This window comes from Benincasa hispida, chromosome 11, assembly GCF_027475165.1.
Source record: "Benincasa hispida cultivar pf3 chromosome 11, pf3_genome.v1.1, whole genome shotgun sequence".
In the NCBI taxonomy this organism is placed as follows: domain Eukaryota; kingdom Viridiplantae; phylum Streptophyta; class Magnoliopsida; order Cucurbitales; family Cucurbitaceae; genus Benincasa; species Benincasa hispida.
This window is the reverse complement of record NC_143488.1, coordinates 83,318,076-83,332,782: the sequence shown is the minus strand read 5'-3', so window position 1 is coordinate 83,332,782 and position 14,707 is coordinate 83,318,076.

The following is a 14,707-nucleotide window of genomic DNA, read 5'->3' as shown; positions in this document are numbered from 1 at the left end:
CATCTAACATTTAAATTTTGCATGCAACTCATTTTTAGTTTAGAATTGCCATTCTTTTAATTGTGGGTTAGAATCAACTACACTTCCCCATGTTTTTACTTTTAAAATGTTCACAATCGATTTTCCTATTTTTCCTATATATAATCTGATACACCCACATTTATGTAATTAGATATACCTATATGTGAATAGAGGTGTTTGTGGGTTGGGTTGACTTGAAGTACATTTTAGACCCAAGTATTCGGGTTGTAAATTTCTTTAACCTAAATAACTCATATTAGAATGAAAATATTTTGATCAAATTATTTTTTGTATATTAAATTAAGATTAATAACTCGATTTCAATTTATATTATAAACAATTTCTTCTAAAGTATAAAAATTTATTTTTAGGAATTGTTGGAGAAAAAATTATTTTAAAAAATCATGAAATAAAATAAATTTATGTAAAAAAAAATTGTTTCATAAGTTATAAAAATAACATACTTTTGAGCTGGTTTTAGGTGAACCTACCTACCAATTCAATCCATAAAATTTTCATTCATTTATTTGAACCAACTCAAATCTTAATGATTAGATTTTTTAAGTTATCGAATTTTTTGAACATCCTATAGAGTTTGTCCCAAAAATTAAATTTTCAATTGATTATTTACAATTGAATAAATCTTATTAAAATATATATTTGATCATTTTTGCTGGAGATTGTGCTTTTGGTCATTTTTCAAGATCTAACCTATTTATGGACCAACTCAAATCTTACAATTTGGATTGAGTTTATTAGATTTTTTAAGTTATCCAATTTTTTAAACGCCCCTATAGAGTTTGTCCCAAAAATTAATTTTTCAGTTGATTATTTACAATTGAATAAATCTTATTAAAATATATATTTAATCATTTTTGGTGGAGATTGTGTTTTTGGTCATTTTCCAAGCTCTAAACTATTTAAATATAACTAATCTTCTTACCCAAAATTCTCGATTTTGGATTTAGACTTTAGTTTGGGCCTAGGTTGTATGGGCTTAAGTCCAACATTCTTGGCCCCAATGTTCCTTTGAGCTACAATTAAGCTTTAAGTTGCGTAGAATAGATATGACATATAACTTTGGAATTCATGGATTTAGTTGCAAATTTAGAAATAAACTAGTTAGTTTCATCACCAAATTTACAAAAGTATGTTTGATTTAACTTTTCAAGTGTTTAATTTTGAAAATAAGTTCTTTTGAAAAAAGTTGTAGTGTTTGGCAATTGCTTAAAATAGCTTTTAAAACAATGAGTTTATAAAATAAGTAGGTTTAGGATAAACACTTGAAATCAACTTTGAAAAATGATTTTTGAGTGTTTAATGTTTAATCTCTCTCTAATTTTTGTCTATTACTAAATTTAATTATATGTTGTCATGGTTACCACCACCCTCCATCGGCCACCTCCATCTATGGCCACCTCCAACCACCACCTTTAACAGAATTGTATATAATAATTGGACATTCATAAAAACACTTTTTGATAGAGAGTTGTAAAACACATTAGTATTTTTATTTTAAGGAGTTTTTATCAAATTAAGTATTTAAATGAAAATGACTTTTTGAAAAATATTTTTTCGAAGTCAATCAGTCCTAAATATAAATCCTTATAAGAAACTAGTTTTCGCTTTAAACTTAGTTGCGACTTGTGTAGCCACTCATTGATTTTTCGTATTGAATTCATATTCAAAGTATATGTACGAGTGAACTTTGGATACAATTATTGTATGCTTGAGATTCAAATAATAAAGGTTTGTCTCCAAGGCTACTACATCCAAGTGAATTCATATTATTTCAGTATTAAAAAAAAATTAGGTGTTGTTTGAGCTACACTTATCTTTGTGTCACCTATATAGTTGTTTAATAAAAAAAATTCCATGTGGCAATTTTTTTGAAAAAGATTGAATCGTTTTTATTGTTATTTTTTTAAATATGTAACAAGAAAACGGATGCATGAGATATGTGCAACTTCGATTACACCTAAACATGTTTCATTCGGTATTAGGTTTTACTGTTTTAGGGGGCTTTTGGACTCCGAAGTTGAGAACGGAGTAAGTTATTATAGCCCACTCTATATTTGGGTCCATTATTACTATAGTTGAAGATTGCAATTATTTTAACCCATAATTAGCTATAGTGAACTATTTGGAAACTTTCCTTAGCTATGGTAAACACTATCTCGAGATCCTCTTTAATTACAATAATCCTCGCGATTATCTATAGTGAAACATATATTCTTTTTTATGATGGACATTTGTATAATTTCTGTTTGGTTTTTTTTTTTTTTTAATGTTTAAGTACATAAAAATATCTTCACATGATTTTGAATGGTTATTGTATTTTCACTTCAATATAAAATAATATTGAATAATATTTTCTTAAATTAAAGTATAAAACAATATAACTAAAAAAATTGAAACGAGATTTAACTATGGTCCTTTTGTTTTTTTTTTTAAGTTTTAGTATAGTTATAAAAAAAATGAAGTACATAAAATAAATGTATTCACATTTCTTTCTTAAATTAAGGTGTAAAAAATGTAATGACAAAAAATTTGGAAAATTTTCAACTTTGGTCTTTTTTTAGTTTTAGTATAGTTATACAAAAAAATGAGGCATAAAAAATATAATTAAATTCTTTACTAAATTGAAGTGTGAAAACGTAATTTAAAAAATTTTTTAAAAAAAGTTTCAACTGACTTTTTTCTTTTTAGAGTTTTAGTATAGTTATAAAAAATGTAATCAAATTTCTTTCTAAATTAAAGTATAAAAATATAATTGAAAAATTGAAAAAGTTTCAACTTTGACCCCCTTTTTTTTAAGCTTGGTATTATAGTTATAAAAAGTAAAGTATAGAAAAATGTAAACAAATTGCTTCTTAAATTTAAGTATAAAAAGAATGTAATTACAACAAATAAATTGAAAAATTTTCAACTTTAACATTTTTTTAAAGTTTTAGTATAGTTATAAAAGATAAGCATAAAAAGAGTAATAAAATTTCTCTCTTAAATTAAAAAAAAAAAAAAAAAAAAAAAAAAAAATTAGTTACAAAAAAGAAAAAATTATAATGGTAGAAAGAAACCTACTAAAAACAACTTCTATCCTAAATATAGACTATTATAACTCAGAGTATAATAGTTTGCACTGCACCAAAACTCAAACTATTATAACCCGAATTATTTTAGTTTATACTCCAAATACAGATTATTATACCTCAGACTAAAATAATCTATACCTCAAGTACAGATTATTATAATCCTCAAACTATAATAACAAATTTAGTGCCCTAGACAATACTGCATTTTATGTTTTTTTTTCTCAAAATTGGAAAAAAATCAAAAAATAAAAAAGAAACACATTGGTAATTGAGCATGAATTAAGATTAAGGAATGAACCTAACCAATTCAATCATGAAACATTTATATTAGGTTGGTTTGAGTTACTCTGATCATTATTTAAAATTTTGTTTTTTAAAAAAGTCAAATGTTAATAGGTAAGAAATTATTTGATTATTTTCACATATTGTATTTCAATTTCAAAATTTCATTAAAAAAAATTTCCCTAGTGTTAGCAATTTATTGGAGAATAAATCATCTAAAAGATCATGTAATAAGTAAAACTAAAATAAATATATGAATATGTAATTGTATTAGAAGTAAAAGAATCATATTTTTAAAACTAATAATAAATTCGAGTTGGTATGGATTATTTTAGGTAAACCCATGATCTAAGTCAACCAATAAAGTTTTTATTTAATTGAATTCAATTGAACCCAAACGAGTTTATAATCCAAACCTAAACTATACGAATACGGTTTGGTTGACTGAAATTTCTTGGGTGTATCAAATATTTTGAACACCGCTACTCGATACCACTTTAAATAAAGTCCTACTCTCAGTGCAAGGTTTTATAACAAGTCAATGATCTATTGTGGAACTAGGATCCACTTTTGGACGGAACATCATCAACTTACGTTATCTATAATCATGCGTTTTAGTATAGACTAAAATTTATCGAACACTACTTTACATCGAATTGACTAATTTTTCTAAAATCACACTGTACAAAACCATTTTTCTAATTACCTAGCTAGAGCAACCTAAACTAATTCTGATAATGATTATTATTTTTTTCCTGAAAAATAATGATTAATTTTAAATGGTGATGAAAGTTGTAATGTATACTTAAATCCTTCACGCGAAAGAGTGATTGATTATGATTAGTGATTAACTTCTTTAATTTAATATTATAATATAAAACAAACCATCATATTGTCTACACATTTTATTTTATTGATATTATGGCTGTTATCTCGCATTAAAATATAATCTTGGAAGGGTTCGAATGTATTGGAATTAATGATTGATTAGGTTGAAGTGTTTTTAAATAAAATTCGAAATAAATTTTATTAAGCAAGACTAGTCATTTAATTGGTTACTTTATTATTAATTTATATTCAATTTTTAAATAAAATGTATGCTTATAAAATATTAATGAATTTTTTTGAATAATTCACATCAAGAGCATCATAATCTTTTAAATCATATTTATTTTTATTGTAACTTAAATAATATTATTAATCAATTTTTAATCTTCTCATTAAATAACGATAAATAATTAAAAAAATATTTATGCATAATTCATTTTAACAAAATTGTTGATTTTCAATATATTACATGTAAAGGGAAAATAACACTGTATAACAGTTCGTTTTGGGGGCTTTTGCCGTAGTAGCACATTTGGTCTTTATAATATCAAATTTGTCAAATGATAAAATATTTTGCAAGAATCCTAACTATAAATTGTTATCATAAGTAGAAGGCCAAAAATCAAACCCATCAAATAGTTTGGTTTGATTTTTAGTGTAAACTTGGACATATTTGATTTGATTTTTTAGAAAACAAAACGTTGCTTGTTTATTTAGTCCATTCAATTTATTTGATGTTTTTATGTCCATTCAAGACAAAAAAAAAAATGCTTTAAAAAAATAATAATAAAAACGATGTTAAACTTTGTTAGTTTTCAATGGCTGGAGGCTTCTGTATTAAGTGGACTCAAGCAAGTTCACCTTCTTGGAACCTTTTTCTTTGAGTTGTATGCTTTTTATTTTTATTTTGTTTTGTTTTGTTTTTTGTATTTGGTTTGTATTTTTGTTTGTTTTTGTTATTGGTTTTTAATTCTTTTGGTTGTATTTGCATTTTGATTGTGCTTCAACCTTGGGTCGTGAGGTGCTTTGTTTTCTTGTAATTCAATATCTTTGAAAAAAAAAGACTTCGAACTTTGTTGATAAGGACAATGAAACCTTGGTAAGATATATATTGTCCACTTCGATCATAACCCTCATGACTTTGTTTTTTATATCATCTAAAAAGTCCCATACCAATGGAGATAATTTTATATACTTATATATGCATAATCATTTTTACTTTTGTTGGAAATCGTTGAGGACCTCACCACAAATACTACAACCAATTAGGGTTTTGATGTCTGTCCGAAAAAGGGCATGAATATGTACAGTAATGCCAGGCAGGGTAGAAAAAAATCTGATCTTTAATGTCGATTTTCAATTGACATTAATGGTAAAAAAAAATGGATCCTTTATGTCGATTTTTAATTGACATTTTAGGATGAGCTTTGGAAAAATTAATGTGCTCATAAAAAAAGGAAAAAGGAAAAAAAGTGAAAATGAAAAGAAAAAAAAAATGAAACCTACCCTCCATCTTCTTCTTCCTATTCTCTTTGCAGCTGTCAATCAATTGTCAGATTTGCATCCAACTCATCGATGCTAATCCTCATGGTTTTGTTTTTGGTATCACCCAAAAGGATATCGGTGTCTAACACTTATATATCTATGATCACTTCCTTCTCTAACTAATGTGGGACTTTGTTTGTGCATCTTGCATCCCAAACCTTATGATTTAATTTTCTTTCTTCCCTTGTTTGAAGAATGAGTTTGAATATCCTATTTATGTTTCTATATGTTCTTTCTTGTTTCTAATCTACTAGCTATATTTTAATTGATTTTAATACCTACAATCTTACTCACGAGAAAGGTAGTTAAGAGTTAGAATTAAGATTCATGACTATAATAATTTTAAGCTCTTAGGGGATCTAAGATTTTTTTGTTAATGCATTTACATTTTATTCAAACTAGAGAATGATTTCTTGCCTCTTAAACTTGACTCGCTAAATAAAATTGATCGATTGTATTTGTTGTTGTACTCGAGTAAACTAGAAATCTAACTAAAAAATGACATTTGTATTCCTTCACTATTATATATTAAAATTGATATTACTTGTAGAAAAAAAAAATTGGTTAGATCACTACTACAAAATCTACAGTACTTGACACTTATAATTTTTAATTACTTGACGTTTCTTTGGGGAAAAAAAAAAAGTCAAACAATGTGATTTTGGACAAGAAAATGTCAAGTAAAAGGGTTAAAAAAGCAGAGATTGATGGAATATTTCGGATATTTTCACACGAACCTTTACTTGACACATTTTTCGTGTCAAGTAATATAAGGTCTTACTTGACACGTTTCACGTGTCAAGTATAAGAAGTTCTTACTTGACATTTTTTTCGTGTCAAGTAAAATATTAAACAAAATTCCCTAATAATATTTTTTTCAAATAAAATATCTTATTTTTAAGCCCTAGCCATTCGTGAAGTCCATCGCGTCGTCCATCGAAGTTTCTTTCCTCTCCCCTCGTCTTCTCTCCCACAAGATCAGTTAAACGTTTTCTCTCCCATCGCGTCGTCGACCTGTGCAGCCCGTTCATCTCCTTTCATCTCATCTCGTCCCGTTTAGCCACAACTATTGCAATGCCGCTCGTCCATCGACCGGTCTAGCCATCGATTGTTGCAGTGCCGCTCGTCCGTTGACCAGTCTAACCATTGATTGTTGTAGCGTCGCTCGTCTGTCGACTGGTCTAGCCATCGATTGTTACAGTACCGCTCATCCGTCAACCGGTCTAGCCAATCTCTTCGTGCTTCAATCGTTTCTCGTGTTTTATTCGACCGTTCTAGCCACTCTGACGCTATTCCGATCTAGCCATCGACCGTCTGCAGTGCTGCTCGTTCGTTGACCGGTCTAGCCACTCTTTGCTTCGTGCTTCAATCGTTTTTCGTACTCTGTTCGATCGATTTAGCCACCCTGACGTTTTTCAGTCTAGCCATTCCGTCGACCGGTCTAGCCATCGACGTTTTTTCAGTCTAGCCACTCTTTGCTTCGTGCTTCGATCATGCCGTCTGGTAACCCTTATTTCATTTTAATTGCGTCTGCAATTTATTTTCATGTGCCCTGTTTCAAGTTTATCTGTTCATTTTTGTAATTATTACCGTTCTTTAATTACAAATTAGATATTATGAATCAGAGTATTCATTTAGAAAAACTTAAATAATAAAAAAAAAAAAAACAAAACTGAAACATTTTCTTATCAACAAGAATAGAAGAATTCAAACACAAGTATCCAAGAAGTATCTTATTGTCTTCTCACATGTTTGGCCGTTATATTGAAAACAATGTATAAAGAAAAGTGTCCTTCAACTATAAATTAGCACATCATTTAGAATTTGAAAGCATTTGATTCCATTTGAAATCATCGGTCTCTACTTTAGTATAATACAAAAGTGGTTGTAGTTGCTCTTTACACCATTTAATTTTTAAGATTTTGAATTTAGTAAATTATCTATTCATTATAACATTAGCATACATTCGAAGTTTTTGAGAGTTCAAGTTCTTAAGTTCTCTATAAATATCAATTTCATACAAATTTTATAAGTTGTATGAGTTATCTAATTTGAATTATTGTAATATTTTTTTGTAGTTCCAAGATTAGTTTATTATAAGTATGGATAAATCATGGATGACAAATAGTAGATTATTGAAAGAGTTTGAGTTGGGTGTGGAAAACTTCATCAATTTTGGATTTTCCAATAAAAATAATACTACTATACGTTGTCCTTGTTTGAAATGTGGAAATTGTCAAAGACATAATAGCAATGATATTAGAGATCATTTATATTTTAATGGGATTGATGAAAGTTATAAGATTTGGTTTTGACATGGTGAGAAACTTCCTAATTCATCCTTGCATGGAAAATCCCCTGGGTGTAGGTATGAAGAGAATGATATTGGAAATATAAAAGAAATGATTGAAATTGCTCATGAGTAATATTCAAAAGATCCCAATGGATTCGAAAAGTTGCAAAGTTGCTTAATGATGCTGAGAAGCCATTGATGAAGGATGCAAAAAGTTCACCAAGTTGTCTACATTAGTGAAGTTGTGTAGCTTAAAAGTTAGACATGGATGGAGTGACATTAGTGATGCGTTATTTTATGAAGTGAAAATATGGAATGAGATGAGGTGATGGAAATGCGTTGAGCAATAAGTTTTCTCAGTGAAATCCAAGTATAAACCCCACTGAGTTTCCTGGTAAGTCCAGGGTCGAACTCAGGGACTTGGGAAAATAATATGCGGTGATAATTTCTCAGAAGACTTTGCGGTAACCAAATAAATCAATAGGTTTTTGGGTTGTTGTTTGCGGTAATAAAATAAATAAATGTGGCGGAGTTGAGAAAATTTCGATTATGCAGTAGATACACTGAGTATGCAGAGGAACGGGTTGAGAAGGTCTTTAGCTAGCATTTCCTGGGAATGCGTCAAACTATGCGATCATGCTACACTCATGAAACAGCAAATCATTTTCCAATGCAAATGCGGTGCTCCTAAGTCTAAGACGCATGTGTTGAATGCAATAATGTCCATAGAGCTTATTCCTAAGTCTCTACTCTATTCCTATGCGATGATGCAAGATGCACACAAAGACCAGGTGACTGCACACAATCATATCCTATCTCTAGGATGCATGCGATGCGTTAATAGCAGACATTGCTTATTCCTAATCTCCTATCTCTTGATTATGTGCTCTAATCTGACTCTCCCGAGCCTAGATTCTAACCTGACTTTTCCAAGCCTAGATCCTGTCCTTAGACTACCCTCCCAAGTATCTCTAATGGACGAATGAAGCATACATGATACGAGATAATCGAATAGAGTGAATATCCCCAATTATGCTAGCTAAGTACTTCTCAACCCATTCGATAGATTTAGCTACTCATGCGTGATAAATAGAGAGTGAACAGATATAAAGAAGTAAACTTAATTTCTATAGATAAGTTTGAGTACAAAATGACAATGGAAGTTAAGGATAGAGAGCTTGGTAGCAATCCCTTGCTTCCCAAGGCCTTTACATTGTCAACTCTATTATGTTCAAAAGATATTCCTGCTTCCGCAGGAGCTAGCCCTCTCTCTGATCTTGAAGCTTTCGGCACTCTCCCAAGTTCACCAGAACGATCTATCGGCACAATCTTGCTTCTCTCACTTTCGCCTTAAAATAAAAGAAAATCTAAGAACAAGGCTAACCTAACTGTGGAGAAAATTGTCTAAGTATCCAAACTTGCTGAACTAGCTGAAGCCCTTTTCTGAAGGTTGCCTTCGATATTTATAGAGCTTTAGGGTGAAAAGCGACTTTTCTCTTATGATTGCATAGATGGGATGACTTTAATTCTCTGACTGATGCACCGAATATTTGTCATCGAAAAGCTGAGTGTACTTGTTATCATTAGTGGCTTGTCAACTTAATTCAGATTCGACCGTCAGCAGCTTTCTGTCTCATCGTGATTAATTATGCCATTCACCCAGATGCGCCCACCAAGTTGCGTCAACTCTATGCGGCAATCCTTCTTGAGCAGATGTTTACGAGTACAAATCACTGCAAAGCCTTGCGGTAACGCTGCGCTAATCTGTTGATTTCTTGTGATCGCCCTTTGCCTTGCGTCAACACATATTTTGCATAAAAATACAAAAGTTAATTGTTTCTATGCGATGGATGTATGCGACCGCAATGTTATAAACTTAATGCTTTTTGGACGCAATCTAGCATATTTATCAACACAAACCTTCATTGTTTAATAACTTAGCACTAATAACGTGCATTTTTGCCCGTTATCACACCCCCAAATTTAAATAATGCTTGTCTTCAAGCATAAGCTAAAGTTTTCCTTTAGAAAGTCGACCACAATCTCTTTTCCTAGATTTCTCAAGGGTACTCCATTCAAATCTTATAAACCAAAATTTCCTTAATTCTTATTCAAGTCTCTTCTTAAAATATTTCTAAGAACTAGGGACCGCAAGTTTAACCTTAAAAAAGGAGTTTACTAGATTCCAGGACATCGCATGATTTATTTCAAAAAAACTTTTTTCACTAGGGTGTCAAATGATTTTTATCCTTGCTTATTTTTTATCTTATTATTTTTTTTTGACCTTGCGCTGATCCAAGTGTCTCGCCTTCATTTTGGTTTGCCCCCATGTGTGTCATGCGGACATCCAACTACGAGCAAGATGCTCTTTCTCAGACTAAACTCAAACCTACTTAGCAGTAGAGTTGCGGTCATTTATTTATGTGCTGATCCTAGCGACTTACTTTCGTTTTGGCTTGCCCCCACATGTGTCATGCAGACATCCAACTACGGGTAAGTGTCCTTCATAACTTAACTTTTATCAACATGGGTTTCCCCATTGCACTGATAGTGGAGTTATTATTCTCATAATTTTTCCTCTCTTTTTTTTTCATAGAGCTAAAAATAGCAAGGTCGAAAATAAATACTTCACCCCCAAATTTAAAATGCGGCAATGTCCTTTTTGCAAAAAGATTGAAAGAAGTCATGCGATGTTCTTAGGAAGTTTGGTAAAGAGTCAGCTTGAAAGAAAGCTATCAGACCACTAACTTCTAGAAATATTTCATGAGGTGACTATCCTAAAATTAAGTTGATCTTAGTGTATACGAAAAAAAGAAGCACGTTTTTCATCATTGAAATCATAATTGGCAAAGAGAATGCATGCAGTGACTTACTAAATTTATCCATGTTAAATGATTGTGGTAATCAAAGAAGATGCAATGATAAGACTTTCAAAAAATTTGGAATAAAGTCAAGGAAGAATACAACCCCCAAATTTGCGTTGTCGCCCGCATTGTTTGTTGATGCATCCTGCTTTGCGGCGATCTTCTTCTTTTGGATTGAAGTGACGGAATAACGTAGTTGCGTCTTCGTGTAGCACCTCCGCAATCGTTCGCCTCGATCGTTGCAAGAAAAACATTGAGAGGGTCAATTATTAAAAAAGACAAATTTAACAAAATTTCTTACCACAATCGTTCAACACGATTGCACTTTTTTTTTTTTTTAGATAAAGAAGTAAAGTAGCTATGCGATAATAGATAATAACACGATGATGAAAGTTCATGAAGTCTTGATTAGGAAAAAGGATATTCAAAAGGATTGCATCCCTGATGAGGTTGAGTCATATATTAACTTAGGGACCAATTATTCCAAGCTAGGCTTTTCATGTCCACGGCGGCTTTTTCTTCTTTTCTTTGTCCACTGGAATATTGACTGCTGATGACATGCAGAAATGCATGTCATCTTAGGCCCTTTACTTAGAATTATGAAGGTTGTTAGGCAGAATATGCGGCAATCATGATAGAAATTCACGAGAAAGTGAGCTTGCGTCGATCAGCATGATTGAATCTCAGCTAACCCGTTATTTTGTGTTATTATGCGTTCAATGTTCTATTTTTGTAGCTAAAATAGGAAATGGATGCAAATGCGAAAACCGGACCACCGCATAGACGACTGCATGTGGAGAAACACTCAATCACAAAGACAAACACGTTGATCAATGCATGGATGTTGCGGTAATCATCAGTATGCATCCATCGCATGGTTGTTGCGCTCGTCAAGAAATTGAGGTCATCATGTAGAGTTGCGGTATTAAGCAAAAGTGGTAATTGAATGATTGCGACTACGCGACAACGCATATTAATGAGATCAACGCAAGGTTGGTGGAATGAACGCATCAACGCATCTACCTCGAGAAAAACCAAAAGATGATGTTGACATTTCACCTACCACGCCATTAGTGGCAGAGGTTTAGAAAGGACTAACACGCTAAATGTCAGACTCAGAGCAGTCCAATTAATGTTGTCGACAACCCAAGCTTTATAAATAGAAGCTGATGAGTAGAAATTCAAGTCATCCGAGGATGATCCTTGTGAACCGGGGATTTTCCCTGTGATCCAAAAAAACTGCGTGAGAAGATGGCTGAGAGTTCTTCACCTCCTTCATCCATTCCATGTGACGACTGGAGCCTTCGATCGGAGCTAGATCTCGAGAGAGTCAGATCTTCCGTCCATCCATGGCACCATCGGCAGCCTTAACATCACATTCGCTGAAAGCAAGTCTTTGCTTCCAGCTGGTCACTTCATTTTTCTTTCTTTTCTTATATTGTATTGTATGAAATTTTGTGATTAGGAATTAATACAATTTGTTTTCAATGCATTTCTCTGTTCCTTAGACTCCATCTCCATCTTCTTTTCTTAGCATCTTTACTTTCATTGCAAAACTTAGTGGGATTGCTTGGGTATCACATATTTAGTCATGTGGATTAGGGATATGAAGCACGTAGCAACCCATCGAGAGGTGTGCGTTGCGCGAGTGTGTGAGTAATCTTGTGAAGCCGCTGCAACGTCTGTCTATAGGCTAACGTATTGCTTGTCTATGAGTGAAGTCAGCAACAATCAACTTCCCGGGAGGGTAAGTGGTTGGTTCCATTAAGCAATGTATGCATTGTTCACTAGGAATAGTAACAATCTTAGGTCAGCAAAGTTCATACGGTTACCTTGTCTTATGAGCACATCATTCATCATTTAGGCATACTTTGGAGAGTATAGGCAAGAATGGGGAACTTAGGGATAAGCTCTGTTTGCTTCACAGAGCGTATGCACCCTACAGAATGGATTTGCATGCGTCCAGGAAGTAGGATATGGTGGCGGTATGCGGTCATCTCGACATTTATGCATACACATCGCATACGTCATAGATTTAGGCTTTTAGTGTGTGTAGCATTATCGCATGGTTTGCGTTGACTAAGGTTGCCCTTGCGGTCACTCTTAAAAGTAGCAATGAAATCATCTCCTCGTTTTATCTATTTTCCCATACATTTATTTCATGTCAAGTGTTGTCGTATCTCTACCTCTCATGCATATTTTCATTGCATTGTCTGTTAGATAGGAGTAGGAGTAGGTTAACTTAGCAACCTCCCTCCCATTCTTTTATTTAAACCGCCGCATGCACCTCACCGCATACATATAGCTAGAAGTTCCTGTGTTCAACCTCGGATTACCTAAGAAACTTGCATTCGCGTTATACTTGGCGTGAGCGCAAGAAAACTTGTGATAGGATGCATGGTCATCGCATACATTTATTAATGTATATTCATTCTAACGCATGACCATCGACGCATGACTATCAACGCATATCTTAGGAACATGCATCGCATACCACGTCCACGGGATTTTAGTTGTCGAGTAAAATTGACTTCTAATTTTCCTCCATCAAGTTTTTGGTGTGATGAGCATTCATGGGGAAAAACTTTGGATTAAGGCAGTAAAGATCCCAGAGGACAAAGAAAAGAAAGAAAAGCCACCATGGATGTGAACAAACCAGCCTGGAATAAGTGGTCCCTGAGTATTATATGATTCAACCTCATCAAGGATGCAATCCTTTTGAATATCTTTCTCCCGCATCAAATACTTCGTGAACTTTTATCTCACTCGTTATTATCTATTATCGCAAATACTTTGTTTTAATGACTATCTATCTACACTGTTCTTATTTTGAAAAAGAAAATAAAACTTGTCATTTTGTTTAAAATTATTTGACCCTCTCTCTGTTTTTCTTGCAAACGATCGAGGCGCTGGATTGTGGAGATGATACCGAAGAAACAACTTATCATCGCAATCTAAAGAAGAGGGATCGCCGCAAAGACGGATGCGTCAATACACCAATGCAGGCGACAACACAAATTTGGGGGTGTATTCTTCCTTATCTTTATTTCAAAATTTGCGCTATCACATCGCATTTTAGTTTTAAAAGTCTTATCACCGCATCCTCTTTGATTACCGCAATCATTTGACATAGATAAATTTAGTAGGTTACCGCATAATGTCTCTTTGCCAAGTATGATTTCAATGATGAAAAATATGCTTCTATTTCTTTCGTATATATTAAAGTCAACTTAATCTTAAGATAGTTACCTCATAAATATTTCTAGAAGTTAGGGGTTTGCTAACTTTCTTTCAAACTCTCTTTACGAAGTTTTCTAAGAACATCGCATGATTTATCTCAATCTTTTGGTAATGAGGACATTGGCGCATTTTAAATTTGGGGGTGAGGTATTTATTTTTAACCTTGCTATTTTGAAAAAAGAAAAATTGAGAATAACAACTCCACTGTCAACGTAATGGGAAACCCATGTTGATAAGAGTAAGTTGTGAAAGGCACTTATCCGTAGTTGGATGTCCGCATGAAACACGTGGGGACAAGCCAAAACGAAAGTAAGTCACTAGGATCAACGCATAAATAAATGACCGCAACTCCACAGCCAAATAGGTATGAGTTTAGTCTGAAAAAGAGTGCATTGCTCGTAGTTGGATGTCCGCATGACACCTGTAGGGGCAAACCAAAACGAAGGCAAGGCACTTGGATCAGCTCAAGGTCAAAAAAAAAAAATATCAATGAAGAGAATATTTATGCAATGATAAAATCACTTGACCCCGGTAGAAAATTT